This window comes from Pseudoliparis swirei, chromosome 16 (assembly GCF_029220125.1).
Source record: "Pseudoliparis swirei isolate HS2019 ecotype Mariana Trench chromosome 16, NWPU_hadal_v1, whole genome shotgun sequence".
Classification (NCBI taxonomy): domain Eukaryota; kingdom Metazoa; phylum Chordata; class Actinopteri; order Perciformes; family Liparidae; genus Pseudoliparis; species Pseudoliparis swirei.
In genome coordinates, this window is record NC_079403.1 from 18831645 (window position 1) to 18857068 (window position 25424).

The 25424-nt window shown below is 43.9% G+C and overlaps 1 long non-coding RNA gene across 2 annotated transcripts; it reads right to left on the reverse strand.

The window, feature by feature from the left end:
• Positions 1–4179: 4179 nt before the first annotated feature.
• Positions 4180–24969, reverse strand: LOC130206220 (uncharacterized). 2 transcript variants are annotated; one of them, XR_008834057.1, is made up of 4 exons: positions 24743–24969; positions 8667–8819; positions 6045–6128; positions 4180–5186 (listed from the first exon to the last, which is right to left on the reverse strand). It is a non-coding gene; the product is annotated as an uncharacterized LOC130206220 (long non-coding RNA). The 2 variants fall into 2 exon arrangements; XR_008834056.1 differs by lacking the exon at positions 4180–5186 and having other exon boundaries at positions 5334–6128.
• Positions 24970–25424: the final 455 nt, after the last annotated feature.

Here is a 25424-nt window from a genome sequence, read left to right on the forward strand (position 1 = left end):
TCCCTGGCCTCAAAAAGGTCCCCGTCCTTGTACTTTTTGACCATCAGGGAACCTGACTGATGCAAGGTCTCGACACATAAAAGGAACATGTATGTGATCGGAAATGTACGTGTACCGTACATTTCAGGCTGCACACAAGGCTTCGGGGCCATGTGGGCAGAGTGGAAAGTATATTTTGTGCTTTGGTGGTAAATGTCGAATACTTCTCATTGGCAGATATATTCAAGAGGAACATTTCCACATTATGTTTGTTAAAAACAGTATTCGGATACCGCTACGTCTTCTACAAAACAATTCCGCCAGTGACATTTAATGCCCAACTTTATGAACCAGTTTAAAGTTGGATGTTTATTCGGTTGTGCGGTCGAGAATCAAATCCCAACGGCAACTAGCTTTGTGGCCTGGGACTAGATCCTGTAATCTGGCTTCCACCATCTGTATCTGCCAGTGCGGATACATTTCAATCAGGTAAGACCCATGAATAAAGAAAGGATGTTTATTGTTAACATGTGATGCGCAATGGTGAAGTCTCAGAGTCTTTGGCGCTTGGAATCTACGGGGAGATTTGTAGTTGAGGGCTGACTGCCCTGATCAGCAACGAGATAGATCCCCCCCGTGGAGTCCAGACCTGGTGGTGGCTGATGAGCTGATGGAATGATGAGTTGAAGCTGATGGATCCTTGAAGACTGGCTGGAGATGGGGTGGTGGAGGGGTGCATGACAGCAACCTGAATGAACTGAAGGTAGAGAGACGGTCATATTTGAATGAGACAGCAGCGAGACGATTGGCTCGCCATGTCCTCATTCCCCCGTGTTTATTGGATAGAGTGGACCAGCTGATCTGCGCAGCTGGAGTCATGATTGACGGCGCCGAGCAATGACGGCGAGTAAGTAATGAGTGTGCATGTGTGGGAAATGATTATCGGACTGAGGGATGAAAGGCTGGTGTGCAGGGTATGGTCTTCCTGTCTGAACTTACGCGAAGCTTCATTAGGTACGAAGCTCAGTAGTGGACCAAAGAGTCCAAAGTGTCTTGCGATCCTGGCCTCTTAGTCGAGAGATCGCTAAGGCGCATTTCAGTGGCGCAGAGTCCTCGTCAACAAACATGTCGCCCAGCTGCTCTATTTTCAAAGCACCCGAACATTACAAACATTATCCCATAATTAAAGCTGGTATGAAGACGAGCCACACCCATCAAATTAAACCTCCAGGTGTTGTGTGTGTGCGCTGGGTCTTCCTTGTGTATGGTAGAATTAAGTCTTCGTCTACACAGAAAGCCTAAGAGCAGCGTTCTCCCACTGGGGTCTTTTCTTCCCATCAAAACAAACAAAGAAAAGCTCAGTAGTACGCTACTTCTGTGCAACTGATAATGATACGCCGAGGGCACACGGAGCAGCCAGTGTGACCTTTCCGATGGCAGATAAGGGTGCAGAAAGACAGACACTGCCACAAGGCGAGGACAAAACGCCAAGAGGAAGACACGCAGAACACATTGCACCATTAGATAAGCACAGAGCACGTGAACAACACAAGCAAGAGTAGAAAATCCCCCTTTTTGCTAGATTCACGAATGCAGGCAATCATGTGAGTACACACATTACAAGATAAACACGCACACACACACATAGGGATGGGACTCGAGAACCGGTTCTGTTTTAGAACCGGTTCCCAGTGAACCGATTGTTTGGAATCGTCAGCCAAATTCTTTAACGGTTCTGCTAACGGTCCTCTGTGGCGTTGCGCATGCGCAAACTTTTTTAGTTTCTTCTTCAGACTGCAGCAAACATGGCAACTAGGCAGAGGCGTTCTAAAGTTTGGCTCTATTTCACAGGACAAAAAGTGCTAATGTGAGGTGAGAGTGTGCTCACCTGTGTGCGCGCATTATGGCTGAGCGCTGCGCGCGCCACTCGCTGTGAGCGCTGCGCGCGCCACTCGCTATGAGCGCTGTGCGCGCCACTCGCTGTGAGCGCCACTCGCTGTGCGCGCCACTCGCTGTGAGCGCCACTCGCTGTGAGCGCCACTCGCTGTGAGCGCCACTCGCTGTGAGTGCTGCGCGTGCAGACAGCATTTAACGGAGCAGAGCATTGCGTGCGCTCTGAACGCTCTTTTAATGAAGTATCGATACAAAAAATATGCTAAATCACATCGTTTTTAACGCACGGGTACTCTGTTAGTATCGCTACACTGTGCAGCGTGACAGCAGCAGATGTAGCGGACTAACATTCAAGCTAACCTAACAAACGCTGTCGACATCTGAACGCTGATTGGCCGAGACGCGACACGTCCCATCAAAGATGTTTTTTTGCGAAGAGCACCACTTCACATTTTCTCCGCGTCTCACTGCAATCTCAACGGCAGCGGGCCAGGTGAAAAAAATAATAAATCGGAACGCGTCTCTGATATTGTTCAGGGGGCCGGTCCAAATGTGGAGGCGGGCCGGATCCGGTCCGCGGGCCGTAGTTTGGGGACCACTGGTCCAAGGTAAACTCCTCAAAAGTGATCACAACCACTCACTGTGTGAAGCAATTTGCCTTTATTGTGTGTAGTCGATCAAGTTATCTTCTGTCCCTTCGTTTGAAGCATACATTTGAGCTCCGGCATTGGTCTCCCATTATTGATCACTTCACGTTTGGATTGAAAGTCCAGTTTTGAGAAATGTTTGATCGTAACGGTGTTAATTATCGGAGGGCGTGTGTTATCAGCAAACGTTCGCGTTATCGTGTTAACCCATTATTAAACTGAGCATATCGATTTTTAATCCATTATTAAACTTAGCATATAGCTACGCTAGCTTAGCTATAGAATCTTCCATTTTCAGCCCCCTACATTGAGGCAGAGGTAGTGTTTGCCTCCCCTCTTAATGTGGCTTTATGTCAGCTCAGCAAATTCAGCGATTTTGTTAGTGCCATTTGTTTCATTGTGTAAACCAGCTTTCACTATATAAATAATCTCCATTGCCATCCAATTTAGCTGATGACGTTCAGAGTCAGACCGGTTCAGAGGCTGGTAGCCTGTCTGGGTCACAGGCTACAGCTAGCACGTCTTGTACACCTCCACCCCATCTGAGAGAGTGTTCTCCACGGCTGGAGACACAATAAGTCCTGAGAGATCGCGTATCCTCCCGGAGAAAGCAGACATGCTTATTTTTCTGCACAAGAATTGTTGATGATCCATACAATTGATGGTTGCACACTTGGTATTTGCCACTGCTAGTTTCATTTTTGGCAGCTCAGTTCATATACCCTTTAAAAAAAAGGAAGGAGCACTGTAATTTCTAGGAACATGTTTAAATTAAACAGAATACATTTTATTTAAGTTATGTAAGTTTTATTTTAAGTTCAAGAGGAATATGTATAAATGTTTTTTTTGTTTAAAAAAATGTGTATGTATACATACTGTATATGGTGTGTGCGGCATTATAGAAAATTATATAAAAGAAAATGAATGTAAATAAACCCGTTTGTGCTCTTTTTTTCACCCCTTGCCCAATAAGAATCGATAAAAGAATCGATAAGGAATCGAATCGATAAGCAGGAATCGATAAGGCATCGGAATCGTTAAAATCTTATCAATTCTCATCCCTACACACACATCAGTGCTGGGATATCTTCGGGTCAATGTGCAGATAGGAGAGGTTGAGGATCTTCCGTTCCTCTGGCCCGCCTGAAGATAAGACCTTGAACACTACCAACAAAAAAACAACAAAATAAATCCCCACGTCTCTCCTCCATTCAGTCTCAGCCTTGTCCTTTTCTCTTGAATGTCCTCGCTGTCTACTTTCCTCCCTCAATGTCTCCTTTACCTCCCTCCTCAGTTAAGACCTGCCCTTAAACCTCAAGAGTGGGACTTCTATGCAAAGCCAATGGCTATTCCTGTGTGTTTGGACTGGTTTCCGAAATCATTATGACATTTTGTGGTATTGTAGCAGTTTTGAGTAATAGATAATAATAATTAAAAAATAGCAACACTTAATGTGTATGTAAAAAAGTCCCACATTGTGAAAAGTGAAATGTTTTTCTTTCTTTTGTTTTACTTCAAAGCAGGTCTAATTGCTGTGAAAGTATCTAAACACTTGATCCGTCAAGAAATAACGCACATTCAGGAACTGTGCCTCAAAACAAGCCGTGAACATTTCCGTACGTTCGTGTTGTCACAATTATACAATACAAAGAACATTTCACACGTAACCCTTCTGAATGTGTCCCAGTTTATGTCCAGTTTGTAATGTGACAGGAAGTCAACGTGGACCTTTTTTTTTACCGGAGTGTTTCAGACAGAAGGGGAATACAGGTATATTCAGTCAGACTAAGAGAACAATAAATACATTTATTTCAACATCAAAGCATGTCAAAGCACTAGTACGAACCTTTAAGTTAAGCTAATTTGCTAAAAGAAAAAGCTGATACTTTTAGTCCTAAAAGTAGGAACAAAGGAGTGATTTTCTACTCTGAGACAATTGATAAATACAGGCCTAGATGCCTGTAAGGATGCAGGTAGGAATTACATGAGAGCCTCAGTTTCCTTAACTTAAATTACATATATGTATTAAAAAAGATCATACTGCATTTAGTCATCCTATTTTTGCTGTATTCTTCTGTCTTTTCAGCAGTCTAACAACCTACTGTATGTTTACTCCTCTCTCTGCTTTAAAAGCCAGAAAACACCTGCGTAAAAGTTCACTGTGGAGAATGCAACCCCAAACTGTTTGTTTAACCAATATCAAAAAGATAATTCCCCTCTATTCTGGACGAGGCGGTCAAGTTTGACTCTGAGCTGATGCACCGTGGCGGCATGACAAATTCCTCCATATTCTGTCGGTTAGTGTGGGGGGCTTCAGAACGTTGACCCCAGACTCACCCCTGTGCGCCCGGTGCTCGGGCCCGGGGAACCCACTCAGCCCCAATAATGAGATCATTACCAACAGTTAATTAAAAATGATGCGTCTTCTAAAGGCTTTGCCCCATATCGCAGTGTCCAAACAATTGCGTCTCTTGTGGAGGTCCGAGGATGAAAGGGTGAGCCAAATGGAGGAGAACGCCCATTGTCCTCTTCCTGAGAAACTGTCTTCCCCTCGCATTTTGCCTTTCAATGAATTCTTTGTGTGCACGCCGCAGTACGGGGCAGTCCTCCCCCCATCGGGTTCAGGGGGACAGACCCGAGCCGGGCCCAGCGTCAGCGGACCGGAGCCTGGGGACGGACAGAGAGGCCTGGTGAGAGTGGGCCTGGTGAGAGTGGGCCTGGCGGCGAGGAGCAGACGGACAGCCCCCAACAAAAGGTCAGCATCGAGAGCACGGTTTCTGTTCAATGGTCAGTCAAATCTTGGCAGCAGTTTTATTTGGACGACAACATATAGATTAGACTTTGCCTCCTATGTATGTAACAACATAGAATTCTGAGAATTGACAATAAAATATTTACTGAAAAAATGAATGGAGACTAACAATTTCACAATGAGAAGTTAGCATCGCACTGGTTTCCCCGACAGTATCCCCTATTTAATTCTTCCATTGCATTTTGGATTATTGCAGTATTAGTTTATAATGCTTCCAGAGTTTGTACAGCAAGATGATGTGAAATGAAGAACTCCACTTGTGTGGCTGTGAAGACAGTTTTGAATTCTAATTATAGGCAACTTGTGAAATCTTCAAAATTCATGAGGAGGATACTTAATGACATATTTTAAATCGTATAATAATACGTTCAGATCTCTCAAGCTTGTGTTATTTCAGGCATCCAAAAACCCATCCAAAAAAAAAACTTGACTTGGAGTTGAGGTAACACAACGTGCAGAAATGCTGATTCATTTAAGTTTAAGACTCTCTGGTCAAAGGTCTAGAAATACCAGCAAAACTCTTTCTCTGTTGCGCAATTGCAAACAAATTTGTGCAAAATACCAGAAAACAATGTTACAAAATTCAAACTACATTTGTAAATTTTGCATCTGGAAAAATTTACTAATTTAGATGGCCACACATGACTTTATTAACAACTCATTCTTGTACACAACTTTAATATTCCACATCGCTGTGTGCTTGCAGAGACAACCTTGGGAGAGGCAAGACCAGCATACTCCTGGTCCGGTACTGCTTCTCCTATCGCTGAGTCTGCGTGACCCTGAGAGGACGCCATCTGTTGAGAGAGAGAGAGAGAGGCCTTTGGACATGATCCCTCAGTAACTTGCAGGAAGAAAACAAATTGCTGTGATGGAACAGTGCTTTTATTATTGGACATATAGTGAAGTGACTCCTGATCAAAGACCGTACTGTACGAGTCTGTTTGAAGTGGTCCAGGCCTTGAGATCGTGTTTACACAAGCCTCAGATTAGGGGTTGAGGTATGTTACAACTCATATTGCACAAACATAACCTCTCTCTGTCTTTTCCCTCGCTGAACATAAGGTCAGTGTCAAGATACCGGTGCAGCGAGGAGGGGGGGAGGGGGAAGTGATCCGATAAATGGCGTCAAACTCTGCTGAAACGGGTTGCACTTAAGTGGCATGCTATGGTTGGGGAATGCGGAACAGTGGCCCCGAAGGAGGTTCCACACTGTTTGATTAGTGGACCCGCTGACAGCAGCAAACAACACACACTTTAATGCCAGTCATTTCACACAACCTGTTCCCGGTGGCCCGGTCGGAGAGCAATGCATGGAATGGCGAGGAGTCCTCCTATCCTCCTCTTAACCCCCACGTGGAAAGGCTCTTTTGTCGGCCCGTTGCAGTCGCAGGTCTTGTGTCATTCCACACATTCTCCTCCGTTACATAAACAGGCTAGGAGCTCAACTTGGCGCCTCTCCTCCCCAAGCTTCCCCGCAGGCGTGTAATTAGGCCTAACCTCTCCTGTTCAAACAGTGTAATGACATGATTTACACGCTCGGCAGAGGCCCCGCAAATGCGGATGTCATGTGGACGGTGCATTTCTGGGAAGGAAGCGGTGTTATTGGCTTAGAGGATTCTATATCAAATGAATAAGTAATTTGAAAATAAATAACCACATCAAAAATGTGTGTGAGAGAAAAAAATTACAGTAGAAGTGAATTATCTTATCGAAATAGTGTAAGAAATTCCTGAAACTAACTAGCCAGGCTGGGTTATGAGCTTTGTAAGCATTTGGCGGGCTGATTCACGGTTAACTCGACAGTGATTTGAGTTTAAAGAAGGTTCCTCGGTTAAAGGCACACATCTCTGTGAAGAGCAGAGAGGCAGAAAACCTTTCTTTGTATTCATTCCAGCCGACAGGAGCTAGCTAACACACTCTTTACTTGAATTCAATTTAGTTGATTTTGTATAGCCCAATATCACAAATTACAAATTTTCCTCAAAGGGCTTAACAATCTGTACACATACGACATCCCTGTCCCAGGACCTCACATACTTGATTTATACTCACTTTGATTGGCTAAACTGGATCTGTGTAGACATTTGTGTTTATCTATAACACCAGTTTGGTTTATTCAGAATGACTTTAGCACAATTTTAGCAACAGCTAACAGGCGCTCACTAGCGAAATTTGGTAGCAGATTTCTTGCTACCTTGCCGAGAAACAGATTTTAAAAAGTACTTTTTGAAGAAGACAAACAAGTCCCACTTGTCCAAACAAATAAGTTTGCTGTCCTTAAGCAAATAAACAACTTCCTGGTTAAATGTAATGCTTTATCTCATATGATTATTTATTTATGCATTCTAATATTGATCACTTTAGAGCTCCATAGCTACAAGCAGGGGCGTTGTTAGGCCTATTTTAGGGGGCACTTCAGCCCCCCTAAAATGTTCTTCAGCATCCCAAATATTAAAAAATATATATTTTCCATTTTTCTTTTCCCCCCTTTTTTAGAGATGTCATTAAATTAAACTATTGTTTCTCAAATGGACACATTATTTATAACTAACATGTTACATATGTGTGTGCATTCTGGTTTGTATGTGTTATCCCGCTTCAAATAACAATCCAATAGCCTATCATCATATTTAACAATAATCCACAAGCACTAGGACCTTGGGGAGGCTGCTGTGCTGGCTTTCTCACTCTGCCAAGTAACGTCTCATCAAAGACAGCAAGGATTACAGACAGGAGTTTAGCTTAAAGTAAATGATGCAGGGAGTGACCTATAAATCCAGGTAGTTACAGGATGTGGCTATATATAATATATAATATATCGGTAGTTGTTAATGATTATTACCTGCTTACATTTAGGTTTACTTGAGGCAAATGAAAGGGCAACATAGAAACTGTCTCCATAGAGCGAGAGTGTGAATACGCAAATTCTAAATACAAAAAATAACTATCGAAATCTTTCTATTCTTTGCATTAATATATATTATTATAATATTTGTTTCCATTGAATTTTATATTTTACACTGAACTAGTTCATCTTTAACTCAGTGATAGTGTCCAAATGAGCATAAAATATCACTATGACCCTGAAATTCGGTCTCTTGTGTTATTATATACTGAATGCAAGAAAACTAAAGAGCGAAATCACTTTCTGATTGAACTAATCTATGAACTGTCTCTAACAATGGATATGCGGGCCCCTCAAAAAAATTGCCGCGCTGGGGCCCCTTTGGGGCTTAGCCCCCCCTTTCTTACTGTGTACAAGTATACAGTATCTTCTCTATTGTGTCTCCATGGCATGAGACTCCCAAGCAAGTCCACTCCCAAGCCTTTACCTGCAAGCCCGTCCCCCTCTCACTGGGGGGAGAAGATGACGTGAGCTGCTGTGCATGTTATTCAGAGGTGAATTTGCAGGTGGGGAGTGGCAGCGAGAAATGGCCTTTCGACGTGCCTCAAGCCAGTTGTTGAAAGCTGAGAAACTCCCGAACCTATATTTAGAGACGAAAGAAAGATAAGTTATTTGTGGCGGTTAAAACACAGTAGCCATAGTGTGGGTTTTTTAAAGGGATTTCAATCAAAAGTTTGGCATTTCCTCACGGGCATGGTACATAAGTATCAAAAGGTCATTCAGCATCTAATTGTGAATCCGTTGTCTGCTGGGAGAGTCAAAAGAAAAGTAACGAAGCTGTTCTTCTTTTCCTTCATGCCGCATGTTGGTTGACATTTCAAAGGCATATAATTTCCATCTCCTCCAATGAAAATGTCTCCTCGAGACAAAGGCTTTGAAAAGCTGCCAGTGAATCCTATTAAAAGAAATGTAATATAATTCAATTCATTTTTTTCTTCTTTTCTGCTTTCTTACCAGAGGGACTCATGTGAACAAATGTGCTCCATCGTGCAACATCTGTTTGTAATGCCTTTAAAATCTGGGCACCGAGCAAACCGACAGCAGGAAAAAAAGAAGACGGTGCTTTTTCGTCATCCGACACAATTTGATTTGCACATAACAAAGCGAGAGCATATAAATCCTCATTTCTTGACATTGTGGGATTTCTTCTTTTTCTTTCAAATATACATTAATTGCATTTCCATCAGGGTGATGTCAGTAACATTCTGATGGTATGGTATTCCGAACGCTCCCCTTTTGGTTGTCACATAGCTTTGTTTCACTCAATGGGCTGGACTGAAACCTCCCTTTTCAAAGAGGCCACAGCGACTTTCTCAACTATTTTGTTTAACTTTCCAATTAAGCCAATCCTTTTTGTTGTTCCTCTTTCTTTTCTTCTTTTTACAGGACACATCCGCTTTCCATTACCTTGCTCCACAACATCCTTAGTTGGACAAAGGGACGGCGTGCCCGCGAGTTAATAATATGATGTCACATGGCTGAGAAACGTCCTCGCACATGACACGGTGGCGCTCCGTGCTGGCCAACACATGTCCGCCAGGGCCTTCCCTCACTTTTTCTTATGTCTTTCGGCCTCATTTTCACAGCTCTAATTGTTAGAAGACGTTTAAGATCAGCCCTGTTAGTGTTGTGAAAATGCTGCGCTCCCTGTGACTCACCTCGTGCCATGTGTTGTGTTATGCGATCGGAATTAATTACAGTAAGAGCCCTCTGAAGCACGAACAGCCCTTTGTTTTAATGGCGGTTTGTTGCCGCTTGGAACGGCGAATTATCCCCCAGTACGAAATGTCTGATATTAGTGACAGAGCGGGGCACTTTGAAGTTAAACTGCAACCCTGTTCTTAGTATCTGGGAGTCCGCCTGTCTGTCTGCCAGTAGAGAGTAATGACGAACACAGACAGACGTTAGGACCGCTGACTGCACAATGCGGTCGGGAAAAACGGGTCAGAGTAGAAGGGGACTTACTGGGTTATGTGCAAAGTATAGATGGGGGTTGATAGGTGAACGCACAACCTACGTTTACCTCGAGATTAGAAAACTTGGAGGTTGAGTTGGCGAACAGTGTGTCGATGGCTAATCTCCCGTCGGTGGGATTGATCCGGAGAGGCAGGCAGACAGCTCCAGCTGGAGATCAAAGGGAAGCCTCTCCTCTGCAGCAGAAGGGGGGGGGGGGGGGCAGGGAGGCGTGTACACCAGTGCCAGATGTTCTGCTCTCTCCGTGTCCCATCATGCTTGATAATTGGCACATCGTAAGCTCCACCCATACCCCCTCCGCCTATACCCCCTTGAGAATTAAAGTGAAGAGCCTGGGCTCGGCAGAGCTCTGTTTTAGCCCCTGATGCATCACTTGCACCGGCTCTGGCACCCTCCTTGGCCAATTGTGGATCTGCAGAGTGACAGCTGGTGGGGACTGGAAGTGGAATTGACGTCTGAAAGTCCGGCCGAGTTGCGTGCTAATCCCTCCTTGCTGTATAGCGTGAGTCACCACCGGTCCGGGCCCCGGGGCCTGTTCCACTGGCAACCGCCCTCCCCTCTGCACTGCCATCATTATAGGTGAGAGAGCCATGGGGGTTGAAATTAGGGCATGCAGGGACAGATAATGACAAGGCAGAGACGCTGCAGACATGACACAAGCTTTTAGTGAGGCAAACTGGCTCCATGTATCCAGAGTCAGTCCCGCTGTCTCCTCTCTCCAGCCTCCACACCCTGACGCCCCCTCCTGCTCCTACTGCGCCGTATAGTGAGAGGCTCACCCCGCTCAGCTGTCTGGGGTGAGTCAGGTGCCGCCCTCCGTCTGTCCTCTGGGGGCCAGATGAGAGACGATAAGCAACTGCGGGCTGCAGGTGGTGCCACGGCTGCACACACACTCAGCTGTTGGGCTACTATCTCTGTCCACACACGCACACACACACACTTACACACACACCTACACACACACGCACACACACACACACACACACACACACACACACACACACACACACACACACACACACACACACACACACACACACACACACACACACACACACACACAATAGTCCCTCAATAGCTGTTCTATCATCACCAGCCATGGCCAGATCCAGACGGTTTCCCCCTGGTGCACCTGTAGTGCTAAGGATACAACCACAGAGATAGACATGACCTTGCTTTTATTTGCTCAATTATTAAAGCCCTGATTTATTTCAAAAATGGGTAGAGGATGGGGGTGGGGGTGGGATTTGATGTGCTGTGTGAACAGAACAGTAAGACCATTGAAAATGTTATGGTGAATGGATCCAGATGTGACTGAATGGGGAGGAATCCGCTCAGGATACAATAGGTTTAATATGTTTTCTTCTTCTTTTTTTCAGTTTGGATAAAAACAAATAAAAAACAGTATTCATCTCTCATTGCAATAAAAGAAGTGCTTCATTCTTGACACTATGATCAGATTTCACGCAACGGTATCTTTACAACTTATGGAACAAGCCTAAGCACAACTCTTGCTGCTCCGCCATGTGCTGACCTACAACACATAACCATTAACCGGTCATCGATAAACTACGCCAACAGTATGAGCATGATGTGTTTACATAACCTGCAGGGCTGCTCTACCGGAGTTATGTTTAGACTTTTCCCATATTGCACCACATTGTTTCCGAACTCCAGGTTCCCCCAAGGTCGCGTACCCTGTTAAATCACTAACAGAGAGGGGAGGAGGTAGTTGAACAGTTCCCTGCCAACTCCTGGCATTTCCCTTACTCCCTTCTGACTTATGAATGAACACTAATATAGTATAAAGGCTGCGTAACACCCATCATCCCAACGCTCCCCACCCCCTCATCCGTCATATCTCGTGTGACGCTCGGCCCCGTAGCCCGCTTGACGCCCAGAGGTGCGAGGGAGCCGGCGGCTGGAGTCGGACCGTAAAGCCCCCCCCCCCGCCCCCCTTCTGAGTCTTTGATGCTGTTTTCTTTCGACGCTGGTGCCCCGTCTGCTCAGAGTGCGGTGAGCAGGCGGGGGCACTGTAAATGGGAATCATTGTGCGGGGGATACTGTGGCCGTATGTGGTGTAATGCAGGAAGGAGGTATACGGCCGGCAGCGTGTCCCTGTGGTTAACATGCAAGATTAAATGATACACCGTCATAAAACATCGGCGGGGAAATTCTTAACACATTGCGTTTGCCGTGCGGATGGGGAATACGAGCAACACAGGAGGGTGGGGGGGAGTGAGAGTATGGATGGATCGACTGTTCATCCACATTTTATATGCTAACTGCAGTCCATAAAACATGCACTTCATTACATCAATGCGCTGGCAAGTTGCAATGTCTTAATAAGTGACTCAGTTACTTTTCAGTAAAAGTCATGACAGGAAATGAATATTTCTGTCACACTTACAAAACAGCTCATGTCTGAAATGCCACCTAACAGAAAGGGCAAACCATGTACACGCTCATATAAAGCAGAGATATTTTAAATGGTTCAGATTTTATGTTGATTGTTATTTGTCATTGTAATGATTAGGCAATGCCTTTCTTTCATCATTGGCTGTGAAGATTCGACAAATGGGGTGGGTGGGCGAAGGTCACCTGCGCTCATCTGAATCATTCATTAACCTACAAGTGGTTATGGTTGTGAAACAATTGGTTGAGTTTGACAGCAATGATAATCTTGAGAATCTAGTATGAGTACACTATATTAATCAGCCTTATCACAGTTGAGCAGATTTTCTTTTGCTCGAGCATTTGATTCATTGACGCTTTCAACAAAAATATGAACAATTAGAAGAAGATTACTAACCCTGCTTTGAAGGTTAGCAAACAGATGACGGGATGTGCTAAATATTAGCGTAACGACGTAGCACAACGACGTAGCGCAACGACATAGCGTAACGACGTAGCACAACGATGTAGCCTAACAATGTCGCACAACAGCGTAGCATAACAACATAGTCTTACAACGTAGTCTAACAATGTAGCCTAACAATGTAGCCTAACAATGTCACGCAACAATGTCACGCAACAATGTCACGCAACAATGTAGCCTAACAATGTCACGCAACAATGTACTGTAACAAACGGCAGCAGCCCAACAATGCATTTTACCTACTAACATCAATTGCTCTGAGCACATGCAAAAACATTCAACTATTTATCATCTCCGTGGTTTGAATTTACAATCCCAACATCCTCCTTAAAGGGGATTAATACTACAAGGTAAGAAATATTCCAGCCTAATATCCATATTATTTTACATTTAGTCACACATCATATCCAGGCCACCTTCGTTTTGATCCAATCAGCACACACTGGCTCCCTTCTTCTTTGCTTTTAGGATTCCTTACACTGTGGCGTCTACCGTTCCGCTGTCACATGTGAGGGGTAGCTCATGGTGCGTCCCTGTGTTTTTGAAGCGAAGGGAGTGATAGGATCGCAACAGTGCCGTTTGAACTTTGTTTTCCTCCACCTCGTAGGGGATTCGCTCTGGACAAATAAACTTATATAAAAATTTATTTACAGAGGATCACAAACTGATGGACAGCAGATAGAAAACATGGAAGATTTGTTTCATGTCCACCCACACACCCACCCCCTTTGTCTTCCCTGACTCTTTCATGTTAGTTTGTATTCTTCGTGTCCCTCCACCTCCACCACACTCCTATCTGCCTCTATCTTTCCTCGCTTTGCTGTCTCTCCTCCCTCCTCTCTGTCTGTCCTCTCTGCAGGTTATCAGGTCAAAGTGAATCGCATGCCAAGGAGTACCCCGGCCTTTCCCAGGGAGACAGGACAGACCGTTCCTCTGATGAGAAATGGAAGGAAGAATACACTAACCTTACTTATTCACCTCTTTCTTTCATTGTAACTTTGCCTTATAAGTCGAGTGTGAGAGCAGACGGCAATTAAATCAAGAAAACGAGTGAGAGACGTGTTTTGACCACATTTCATGACTAATATTTTAAAAGCTTTGATTTGTAAGTGTTCATTTTAAAGTAAGTTTGATGTCAAAAAAAGATAAACCAAGACCTGCCGTATTGTAACTAAGTTTGAAGTATTTAGAGGAAGACGAAAGAGTGAGAGAGAGAGAGTATCAAGCCCAACATTTTATTGTTAAACAGTACCATAATACTCATAAGAGTCGAATTTCCTAAACAACTAATCTACTTCCAATTAATTTACTTCTTTTTCATCATTTCTTAAACAATGCAGAGAAGCACATGTGGACGGAAATCAATTATTTTTATGCTGTAAAATTCCTATATTTTTAAAGTATCTAGCCGTGGGATAAAAAAATGTAAGCTCAAGTGTACCACACAACTATAACTTCATGGCAACATTACACTTCTTGTTTACATCCTCCAAAGCAATATAGTAACCCTAGCAAATTCCTTTTTTTATTTTCTTAAAACCCAATCTCTTCAATCCTTTATACAGATATCTTCTGTGTTTACAGGAATGCATGCAAAGTAGCATTAATTTAAAGCATTTACATTTTACTCCTGTATGACTATGCCTGAAGGCTGGCATGGGAATGGACATGAATGAAAACCACTTCAAGCTGAAAGGGTTAAGGATTTCACAAGCTGGACACCTAGAGCTGGAAAAATGGAGTGGCGAGCAGTTGTTCAGTTGTCAAGAAATCTTTGATGATTTATTGTCAGTAAGTGTAAGTCTTTTCTAAAAAGTTAAACTTTCTTTAACATGTCGAGAAGTTCAGACTGTATAACAGACTGACTGGGTTCTTAAAAAAGGCCACTTGAAAGCTGGAACCCACATTTTCCCCTTTAATGTCAACCCATCTTTTTATAACGTGCCTGAAATAGTGCAAGATAAAATATCAAAAGGCGACTCAAGGCAAAAGGAACGTCTACACAGTTATAATTTAGCCTTCAGAACAAGCCCAAATGGAGTTTCTCTCCCACTTTATTTAAGAAGGAGAGGAGGTAGAAAAAAACAGTAAGGAGTCAGGAAGCAAAACCATCTCTGAATGATTTAGAAGTCTTCCTGCTTGGTGTGGCCATAATTATGGTTGTTCTAGATTGAAGGGTAGGAGGAGATGCTGGAGCCCAAGCCAAGATTATAGTCTGTAAAGAGAGAATGGAAGAGCAAGAGTGGAGTTGAGAGATAAATAGACAAAGGGGGAACAAAGGTTTCAAGAAAAATAAAAGAATTTGAGAAAGGGGTAGAGAAATTAAACAAAAGAGCAATGTTTTAGCATGAAACTGCAGTAAATCAAAAAATCTGCGGTAAAATTATTTGCACGAAACAAGAAAAAAAATGTGAGCAAGTAAAAAGAAAATACTGTTTGCAAGAGCGTAATAAAAAAGCTAACCATCTCTCTGTTAGGAAGATATAGTTTTAGCAAGAAATGAGCAGAAGCAAACTAAATAACTACAATTTCAGCAATGCAAGAATAGAAACAGAAAATAGGGTTTAAATAATAGCCTACAGTCTGAGTTCTATGCGGCATATAGTTTGTATTTGGATCTCTGCCCTCCCCCTGTAAGGGATATCAAGACCCCCCCACACATCCAGACCCTCTGGCGCGGGAGACACAGCAGCAGGGAGGGAACTTTTCTTTCTTTCTTTTTTTGTCAATGAATCCCGTCCGCAATAGCTTAACTTCCTCCCGCAAATGATTTCTCCTTATTGTATTGAAATTAAATGGTATTGTGTGCCAGGCCAAAGATGTCAGCGAATGTTAGAAGGATGATAGCTTTCTGAGGACACTCTCTTGCTGCACATTCCTCTCCTCAAATTATGTTCACTTTCTTCTTGCTATGTTGCATCAATTAAAAAGGAATATGTTGAATGAATGAATGTCAGAGAAAGAGAGCAAAACAAACACTCAATGCCACACTATAAATACTCCAAAAGTAGAAACTACACAACCACCCGTGCTAATTAAAACCAGTTCTTTGCAGGGTCATGTTGTGATTGGTTGGAAGCAGAGCTGGGGGTTTCTTTTGGCAGTGGGGGAAAAACTAAACTCTGATATGGCTTCCTAATGAGTCCAAGTACACAGTACACACAAGGAACGGCTACAAGCACACACACACACACACACCTCCCCCCCATACACATATCCCACCCTCCTTTTCCAGGAGTGCAAACATTATTTATGAAACCAGAGAGCTGTCCCTGAAATACTAGTTTCCCGCAACTGGGAGGAAAAAGGGAGATTCTCAGTGACTTTGAAGAAAGCCAGGGAGGCCACTTGACTCTTCGGGGTCCGGCGTTGTTTAGGCTTGGTTTTTCTGGAAGACAGTGACTAATTGAACTTATTCAGTGGTCAAATGTCGGCGGAAAGGATCCAGTGGGGGCATTCATCAGCAAGCTGAGGGGAGACTTTGATGGATGTGAGCGAAGCTTCTCGGAGATCATCCTCAGATAACACACTACCTTCCGTCCATGCGAAATGCATGTGTGGAGTCGTGTGTAACTTTATCACATTTATTTATATTTTATTTTCATATGCACAATAAAAAATACTGACTGACAAACTGGGTTCTCTTTTCAGAGTTTAATCCATAAAAAAGAAAAAAAAAGTTTTAATTTACTTAATGTGAAGTTTACAAATAAGATAATTCAATGTGCTGCGAGTAAAACGAGAAGAGCGGCAAGCTTTAAAATTGGAAAGAGGTAAGATAAGCGCAATTTAAACACACACACACCTACACAAATACACACATATTGCATCACCTAGCAGCGGAGGCCGGCAAGCGTCTGAGTGAAATCTCATCTGAATGACAGCTTGACGCCTGTTTGTCTACGGTAGCGTCGCTGTCATTGTTTACTCCAAACCGTGGACACAATGGCGGCTAACGTCTCTCCCCCGGCATGCTACTCCAACTCCAATGCTGCTCGGCTCCAGGGGCCTATCGCTTGGCAGGGAGACCCTTTTCTGGTGGCTGTTGTGACTAAGTCCCTACTTGCTTGAAAGAAAAGACAGATGAAGCAGTGAATTACTCAGAAAGTATACCGGCTGTGTCATCCTGTGTTGCTGTGTGACTGATAATCAGATAGTGAACGGACAGGAAGGAAATGTATTTCCAGTGTTTGTGTGCTTGATGTGTGTCAGGACTTTACCACAGTAAAGGACCATTCAATGACTACTTTTACTGCTGTTTGCGTGTTTGATTCATATTTTACTTGGCCAGAGAGCGCGAGAGCTGAGAGAGCTGTACTGTGAGTAAATACTGGAAGTAAATGCTGAAATTGCAGCGATGCGGCATTGCCGGCGTACACATTCTTTGCCGTTGAAGTTCGTCCAGTGAGTCCACGAGAGCGTTTCATCAACACCATCATTTGAGGTCATTGAAGAGATATCCGACGGGGCACAAGCCCTGACAGACTTTGAGTCGGCTCACTGTGAAGCGTTTCGCCGGATGCTCACTTTGTCCATGTGGTGGATGCAAATCAAAAATGTATTGGTGAAATTGTTCCTGTGGCCGCCGCGCCGAGGGGCTTTTATGTAAAGAGATCAGAGTAAACACACACACATAAAAATCACCTTGCAAAGCCTCTCTTGCTACTTGTGTAGCCCTCGCCAAGCCCGCATTGTGCTGCTGAACGTCCAGCCGTGGATAATAAACTGTTCGGGTTACTGAAGGAGAGAAGCTCTTAAATTAAGAGAGAGGCGAGGCAAGCCCCCCCCCCCCCCCTGGAGCTGCTGTTGCTCTGGTGGGGGGGAATCACACACTCACACTCCGACGTAGCTGCATACACATCACATTCACAGTGCACAGGTAAACTAACACACACTAAGAATCTGTTAAGTGGGGGCCGGGGTGGTGGGTGGGGGGGGGGGGGGTCAGCCGGCCCTACAACAAAGCCTCAGTCAGACAAAAGTATGCAGCTGACCATGGAATCAACTGCTGCTGACAGACCTGGGCAACGCCAGCAGAGACAGAGGGAGAGCCAGATCAGAGGGTTGAGAGAATATATTACAGAGCAGGATGGAGGGGGGGGGGGGGGGAAGAAAGGGGGAGGAAGGAAGATGGAGAGAGAGATAAAGAGGGGCGGAATGGGTGCATTGGGTGAGCGAGGCTGAGACAGTGGAATTAGCAGATTTGTGAAAAGCCACAGAGCCCCTGCAGGTTGTTCAGTGTTTTTTTGTCAGCCATTACGGCCCATTAGTGCCGTGTGTGGCTCTAGTTTCTGGCTAAGATTAAAGTCTTAGGCTAGGGATACCTGAGAGACAGCTCTAAGCTCTCCCAGGACAGAGAGCCATGACAGCACAGGGGGAATGGACCCGAGGGGAGGTGGCTCGGGGGGGCGGACTGTGGAGGGGTGTGTCCTGCCAAGGTAAGCTCTCCACCCGACAGTTTGCTTTCAGATATTTGGTAGTTTTAGTATCCGTGGCGTCGTTGTTCCACATGGTCCACCCGGGGTCATCCAGCATCATATATATATACTGTATATTCATGGCCATTAACAGAATTTCCTTTCATTCGAATATGATCGATAAATATGAACTTTACCCTTTTTTTAATATGAAAATATTGCCACACTTAGTAATGGAATTTCTTTTTTATGGAATCTTTTCCTCAGTTTCAGTGATCACATCTTTACTTTATTTATTTGATGAATTATGGAAATATGCATTTTATTTTATGAAATATAATTATAAAAATAATATTATGATTTAACTTGTTTTCCTTTTATGATTGAATCCATTTTCCTATCTTCGTTGTCCCCCAAACATACTGTGATAACGGCCTTATTTTTATGTATCGTAGTTGTGAGGAAGAGAGAGCAAGATGGCAGTATCTGATAGTGACTGGTTTACAAACATACATGTTAGAAAAGAAAAACTCTCCTTCTTTTTCTTATGCACACACATAAACACACACACGCACATGCGCGAAGAAGCCCTTCATCTGTGCTAACCCTACAGTAAGACAGTAGCGTGGTGCAGAGGTGTAATTAGACTGTATGCCTGCACTCCACCACGAGAAAGAAAGGCTTCTGTTCGACTACAAACACTCATTCGGAGACCTCCCTTCTGACTCCATCATTATGTCTGTGCGTGTGTGTGGGCAACACTGACATTTTTTGCTTACATGTGTCATTTACTTAGAAATACTTCCTTTGCTTCATGAAAAGAGCCAAGATATGACGAAAACCCTTAATTTAATATCGTTTTAGATATAAGTCTGTTACGTTGTGTCCCTGGCTCGCTATCACTTTTTGAGTCACTTCCCCGATGAGCATAGCCTCGCATCCCTACCCACCCACACACACACACACTTCCATTCCCTAACACCCCATCCACCATTAAGCACGGCTGTTAATGGGGGCCCTGGACCGTCACCAACAGCTCCTTTGTTTTTTGCGGCCTGATGAAAGTTAACTCTCTCTGACTCCCCCCACATCATGCTCCCGCACAGTAATCTTCCATAATCCCACTCCTGCTATTTTCACCCTCCAGCTCTCCAACCCATCTTCTCCTTTGCTGCTTCCATCCTGATCTGCCTTTGCGTGTCTCTTTATAGCCTATAAAAAAAAGAACGGACAAAGAGCCCTCACTTTAACCTGAAGTGATGATCAGACAATTTAAAATTCATCAAATCGACACAACAAAACCCCTTGTGATGATAAAAAATTGAAACAAGTCTACATTTGAGTACTTTTTTTCACTGTTCTTAAAAACGCTAATGCTCACAAACTCTCTCTCTCTCTCTCTCTTTCTACAGTAGAGCGGGTTCATCTAATCCCCATCGTTTTATTTGGGGCCCCTTTAAAATTTGTGAACTATTACCAATGGGACAGGAATGAAAATTACCGCCACTACCCCCCCCCCCCTACCCCCCCCCCAACACACACACACACAGGGCACGCTAGAAAGGGGCACAAGGTAGTTAGGACGGGCCCTAGCGTATGCTAATTACTAGTTATGAAGTGCACACACACACAAACACACACACCGCTGTATTGTCTTGTCACATGTTCAAATGCAGACTTCTACAGTATACAGAAATTAGCACACAATTTTCTAGTAGATTGCTACTGACGATGCGGAAGTGTCTCAAACTTGCATTCCCTCTACTGACATGGCAGGGGGTGGCTCCTCTGGTTGCAAAAAAGTCTGGTTGTGTAGTCTGAGAAAATTAGACTACTTCTCTCAGTAAACATTGTAATCAAGTGTTTATGGTCTCAATTTCTAGTTTCAAGTCTTCCTCAATACAGCAGGATGTTCATTTAGTATATAATGGTCTATTTTGAGTTAGATAGACCATAAGGCAGAGTCTGCTTTAGAGAGGGGCTATTGGGATTGCGAGGTCAATGCCACTACCACTATCCGACACCTCTATAAGTCGCACCTCCGCATTCCAAAATGTCCGTTTATTGTTTGAAAAAAAATGGGTGACGTCACCATGACTACGTCCCCTTCTTATATACGGCCTATGATTTTAACCCCCACCCATTAAATAAAATTAAAAAAACACAAGGTAGATGGGTTAGCCTTTTTGAAGGTGTATTAAGCAAATGTCAACCTTGACATTTGAAGAAATGTGAGTGTACCCTTTGACATAAATGTGTGTATAAGTTAATAATAACTATATATCCCTCAAGAGAAGCCATCCCACACGACAAGGTAAGTTAAAGGATGGTCAAATCTGATTTACCTTTAGACCTACAAGCGCATGCTTAGATGACCGTGAGGACATCAATATGACGTCTTCAAGGTTATTTCCCTTCCTTCGTCCGATATTTGTCGAAATATTTCAGTGCGGCCCTAAAGGGCCGGTGTGACTGGAATGTCACTGACATCCCAAAAAAACACAAACATCAACTAAATTGTAGAAACAATAGAAAACGGGGAAAGAATGTCACTGTCACTTTGGTTGTTGCTGTGAGATGCATTTGTCCCAGTTACCGCGGCACAGCCCCATGTGTGTGTGTGTGAGTGTGTGGGTGTGTGCGTGTGTGTGTGTGTGTGTGTTGTCAACAGACAATGGCACCGTAACGAGGACTGTATGGGGCGGCACTGACCACTGTGACCTAAAGCCGTGGCGCATCAGACTGTGAGCCAAGAAAAAAAGCCCTACTGCCACCGTTTGCCCCTAGCTCATCCACTCTGCACTGAGAGAGAGAGAGAGAGAGATACAAAGCCAGACAGATTTCTCAGCATTATCACGGTTGTCAATTCAGAGGACTTTGCTCCCCTTCTAATTAGCCAAAACAAATAAAGCGCAGATGCCATTAGCTGCTCCCTTGTTGTGTTAATAGATCTCCGACGTCTGCTCGGTCTCTACGCGCCTTTGTTTGTATACAATTGTTTAAATTGTACATTTTTATATTTAATATTGCTTCATATTTAGTAGTAGCAAAACAATTTCCCCTTGTCAGATTAATAAAGTAACAATCTCTTTATCTATCTATCTACATTTATGTTTATCTGTAACTTCAGGAGATGGGAGATATACCCACATTGAGGTTGAGGTTTACAGTGGCTTAATGAATCCAGAGGATTTTAAAGCCTTGGAGGGGTGTTGTGTGTTTTTTTCTACTTCTATTTCCGGTGTTGGTCTGTGTCAGTAGTCAGATGTTGTGTGAGTGCATGTCCCCCCCCTTTTCTTTTTTTGGTAGTCAGCTACCACTCAAGGTTGTCAGACTTTAAGACATCATCCTGCTGCACAATCTCTCTGCAGATTGTTTGATAATTACAACCGCTTGTTTTTAATTACGCGTCGTATCCTGTCCCAGTCGGACGATGCTGGAGGAGTTGGACAATAGCCACTATTTAATACAAAATTATTAACATTTAATTAATATTTGCATAATTTTTTAGACGCAGTTAAGCAAGGATCTGTTTTAAGTTAAGCAAGGACCTGTTTTATAATAAATATTTTTGCTGAGATTCACGCTTGATCCGACACAAATCACAAAAAAAGGTTCAAAACGCTTTCACGTCGGGAAAGACTTTCCTGAAGAGAAAAATGAATCTCTTCCAGCACAGGAAGTGATGGCTTTTGACTGCAGCCTCCTGTTCAGAACAATAACAATAACAAACAGAACATAGGTGGTTCCCATGTCCACGTTGTGTGATTAACGAGGCCTTATATATTTGGAGGGCTTTTCTCCCATCAACCGTGACCAATTATCTTCAACGGTTTCTACTTCGAACACGTCTACCTGTCTCTTGGACCCCATCCCGACGAGGCTGCTTAAAGACGTTTTGCCTTTAATTGGCGGCTCTCTATTAGATATTATCAATGTGTCTCTGCTAACAGGCCACGTACCACACTCCTTCAAAGTGGCTGTTATTAAACCTCTCCTGAAGAAGCCCACTCTGGATCCAGAGGTGTTGGCTAACTACAGACCGATCTCTAACCTCCCCTTCCTCTCCAAGATCCTTGAGAAAGTGGTCGCAAATCAGTTGTGCGACTTTCTACATCATAATAGTTTATTTGAGAAATTTCAATCAGGATTTAGAAAACACCACAGCACCGAGACGGCACTGGTGGAAATTACAAATGACCTCTTAATGGCAGCAGATAAAGGACTCCTCTCTGTCCTGGTCTTGTTAGACCTTAGTGCTGCATTCGACACCATTGACCATGACATCCTGTTACAGAGACTGGAGCAGTCGATTGGCATTTCAGGCACGGCACTAACTTGGTTTAAATCCTATTTATCAGATCGATCTCAGTTTGTATTTGTAAACGATGACGCCTCGATAACCACCAACGTTAATCACGGAGTTCCACAAGGTTCTGTGCTTGGACCAATTTTATTTACTTTATACATGCTTCCTTTGGGCAATATTATCAGGAAACACTCCATAAACTTTCATTGTTATGCAGATGATACTCAACTATATTTATCGATAAAACCAGAGGAGAGCAACCAACTCGGTAAAATTCAAGCATGTCTTAAAGACATAAAAACATGGATGACCTGCAACTTCTTGATGTTAAACTCAGACAAAACCGAAGTAATTTTAATCGGTCCTGAGCACCTCAGAGATCAATTATCTGGTGATGTGGTTTCTGTAGACGGCATTGCCCTAGCATCCAACACCACTGTAAAGAATCTTGGCGTTATCTTTGATCGGGACTTGTCCTTTAACTCCCATGTAAAGCAAATCTCAAGGACTGCATTCTTTCATCTACGTAATATTTCAAAAATCAGGCACATCTTGTCTCAAAAAGATGCAGAAAAATTGGTTCACGCGTTCGTTACTTCGAGACTGGATTACTGCAACTCCTTATTATCAGGCTGCTCTAATAAATCTCTTAGGTCCCTCCAGTTGATCCAGAATGCTGCAGCTCGTGTTCTCACTAAAACTAAGAAAAGAGATCACATCACTCCTGCACTAGCTGCTCTGCACTGGCTCCCAGTAAAATCAAGAATCACTTTTAAAATTCTTCTCTTAACCTACAAAGCCTTGATTGGTGATGCTCCATCATATCTTAAGGAGCTTGTAGTACCATATTGCCCCACTAGAGCTACGCTCACTAAATGCGGGACTACTTGTAGTTCCTAGAGTCTTAAAAAGTAGAATGGGAGCCAGAGCCTTTAGTTATCAAGCTCCTCTTTTATGGAACCAGCTTCCAATTTCAGTCCGGGAGGCAGACACAGTCACCTCGTTTAAGATTAGACTTAAGACTTTCCTCTTTGACAGAGCTTATAGTTAGGGCTGAATCAGGTTCACCTGGTCCAGCCCCTTGATATGCTGCTATAGGCTTATAGCTGCCGGGGGACGTTTTAGGATGCACTGAGCACCTATCTCTTCTTTTTTCTCTCCTTAAGGATGAATTTTCATCTCTCAATCACACGTTACTAACTCTGCTTTCTCCCCGGAGTCCTTTTGACTTCACGTCTCATGGGGTCATCGGACCCTATGAGACGGCATAGATCCTATCTGCCTGATGGATCATCGAGGTCTGGGTCGTGGAATTCCTGCTCCTGACTACGCCACTGTCCTGTTGAGACTCCGCCCACTGTTGAGACTCCGCCCACTCCTCCTCCCCACCGCCATCTGCCTGATGGATCGTGGAGGTCTCCATCGTAGAATATGCCTAGTATGAACTATTCATACACTTTGTCATATTCATTGAATGTATTTAAACTCTAAATCTGTCCTTCTGTACACATTACATCTATTGCATCTGTCCATCCTGGAGAGGGATCCTCCTCTGTTGCTCTCCTGCAGGTTTCTTCCCTTTTTTTCCCCCTGAAGGGTTATTTGTGAGTTTTTCCTGGTCTGATGTGAGGTTTTGGGACAGGGATGTCTATGTGTACAGATTGTAAAGCACTCCGAGACAAATTTGTAATTTGTGAAATTGGGCTATACAAATAAACTGAATTGAATTGAATTGAATTATCCGTGCTGGTGACACTCCCTCCCGCCGCAGTTATGGAAGTGGACTTGGATCAGCGGCGCTCGGTTTTAGTTTTTTCTTGATTAGATCAAACCTACATATCTCTCTCTGTAAACCCTTCTGTTTTCTCCCCTATCTCGCCCCTCCCTCCTCCTCAGCACACACAAAACACAAACTACATTCTTACCTTTAGCCACAAATGATGATGCCACAACAGTGGCCTTTGTTATTTCTTGTCTTCGCTCCAAAGACACATACAGTAACTAGAGTTTCTTGTCCACACCTTCCTTTCCATGCAGCGTTCCTCTCCCAGGCCTTCGACCTCGGCAGGGTCACTTCAGCCGGCACGTCCCACATTCCCAGCTGTACGTCTGCCCGCGATGAAGCCATAACACCTTCCGTCTGCGCGGCCAGTTAGCGGGGTGGGAACGCCGCTCCCTGTGTGGCTGGGTGAAACTCTCTCCGTGTGTGTGTGTGCGTTGATGACTTCATCCTCACCCCTCGGTCCCAGGCGTCAGGGCATATTTTTAACTACGTGCGTATGTGTGTGTGTGTGTAAGACTTGTGAATGAGAACTGCTGTTATGGAGCCTGATGCTGTTTCACATTACAGGGAAGCTGGGGTTAATTTCCTGTTGATAGACGGGGCCGGTTTGCAGATAGGAACAAGTTTAAAGGAGGAGGAGGGGGGATTAGGCTGCACTCAGCTGTTTAGGAGGTGAGACTGGTAGGTGAAGTGAAGCATTAAATCCGAAGTATTAGAGGCGTACAGGTAGTTCGGGGAGAGCGTGTAATTATTGAGAGGAATTGTATGTTGTTGTATATTATTGTATATTGTTGTATATTGTTGCGGTTGCCTGGAGCCAGGTT